At 44.8% G+C, this 1,888-nt stretch overlaps 1 pseudogene; it reads right to left on the bottom strand.

The window, feature by feature from the left end:
- Positions 1-551: 551 nt before the first annotated feature.
- On the bottom strand, positions 552-1,678 carry LOC107114662 (annotated as a pseudogene).
- Between the last annotated feature and the right edge of the window lie 210 nt (positions 1,679-1,888).

Below are 1,888 nucleotides of genomic sequence, written 5' to 3'. Positions count from 1 at the left end.
TACATACAGATAACCCTGAACCAACATCATGCTATCATCCTTAGAGCCACAAAACCCACACCATGTGACAACTGACTAAAATACACAAAAGCATAATCACCCAAGACAACTGAAGACCAAAAAAATGACTGTAAAATGAGGAAATTATGTCTGCTAGCATTTTGTTATGTTACTGGTTTTAACATTATTTATATTCACTGATGTTGATGATTTTACGCTGTATTGTTGGGATTTTATTCTGTTTGTGTAAGCCGCCCTGAGCCGGCCTCGGCTGGGAAGGCGGCAGCAAGTTTTACTTACCACTGTTACCACTAATATTTGACTTGCCCAGGGGTTTTTTTGTAGAAAAAGCCCAGCAGGAACTCATTAGCATAATAGGTCACACCCAACAGCAGAAACTCATTAGCATATTAGGCCACACCCCTGACATCACAGCTCATTAGCATATTAGGCCACAACCCCATGTTACCAGAAGTGTGGTCATCCAGCCACACCCACCTTTTGCTCCTTATTCTGTTTACCTTGTTTGTTGTCAAAACCCAGGCCTTTTTTTGTAGCAGGAACTTCTTTGCATGTTAGGCACACACCCCTAACGTAGCCAAGCCGAATGAGTTTCTGCTGTTGGGTGTGGCCTATTATGCTAATGAGTTCCTGCTGGGTGTGGCCAACTCAGGAGCCAGCCGGAACTCCGTTCCTGTGCGTTCCTGCCCAAAAATAGCCCTGGTGCTTACAAACTAGCATCTGCAGAGCAGCAAATCCATATAAGGTCCAAGGACTTCTGCGTGGGACCCTAATGCGCAACTCCAGTTTGTGCATGATGAGACCCCAGCAGATAAGTCTGGTCATCAGGACCACATGACTTGTGCACTTTGATTCAGGTGTGCATCCACGTGGGCATGCAGAGACAGTACAGTGTGAACTAGGAGCTGGCAGGGCTCAGGTTCAAAGCTCAACGCTCATAATTTTTTGTCTAATCCAGTAGTTCTCAAACTATAGTGAGGGGGTTCTCCTTGAGGAGCTCCGGACCCTTGGGAGAGGCAAGTCCCGGGGCAAGATAGACTCTTGAGGTGGGTGGCGCTGTCCTCTCCCATCCAAGATCTGGAGGGGTCAAACACCTCCTGGCTGAGGACTTCTCATTCATCAACATTGAATTTGTTGGGATCCTTTCATCTCCATTCTTTGCCAGTTTGGGAAGGAGGCAAAGGAAGAGCTGTTGCTCTGTTCTCTTTATTGCTCTCTACGTGGCATTTTAGAAGAGGGTCAGAGGTGCCTTCTTCTATTCCTCTTCTAATGTTAAGAGTTCAATTATTGCCCCAATCCAAAGATCCTCCAAACTGCCCCTAACTACCCATGAGAATTTTTTTTTTACATTACGCCCAATTTTATTTATACAAAATGCCTGGAGTAAAAAACAAACAGTAAGCAGAAAAACTGCTGATCAGATTTCAAGCAAGTCAGTCCCTTTCCCCATCCAAAGGCAAGTCGGTTAGGTGGCATTGTTTGCCTGCATTTTTTCCAGCCCTTTCTTGTTGCGTTTCTTCACACAGTGCATGTTCCTCTGGAACTTGGGATCAATGCACTTCAGAGATTAATATCTATGGGACTTTGGTTTCTTAATACCATTTCTGTGCCATTTGCAAGATTGGTTGTGAGTGGTGTGGTTCTTGGACTTCGCCATGGCTTAAACCACCTCCTCCACCACCGCTTGGACTACAACCAGAAGAGCACTACCCATGAGAATTCTGACATGTTCATTAGTGGAACAGATTATTGGTGCTGGTTTAGGAGAGCCGTACAGTCTAGAAAGTTCAGAAGAGTAGGCGACTATTCAAATGCTACTCTAACCCACAATCATGTTTTCAAACAATCCGAAAGAAAAGAATCAAAA

Source organism: Gekko japonicus, unplaced genomic scaffold, assembly GCF_001447785.1.
Source record: "Gekko japonicus isolate JY-2015 unplaced genomic scaffold, Gekko_japonicus_V1.1 scaffold204, whole genome shotgun sequence".
Taxonomy (NCBI): Eukaryota; Metazoa; Chordata; class Lepidosauria; order Squamata; family Gekkonidae; genus Gekko; species Gekko japonicus.
The sequence above is the reverse complement of the archived record's forward strand: the minus strand, read 5'-3'. Positions and strand labels throughout refer to the sequence as shown.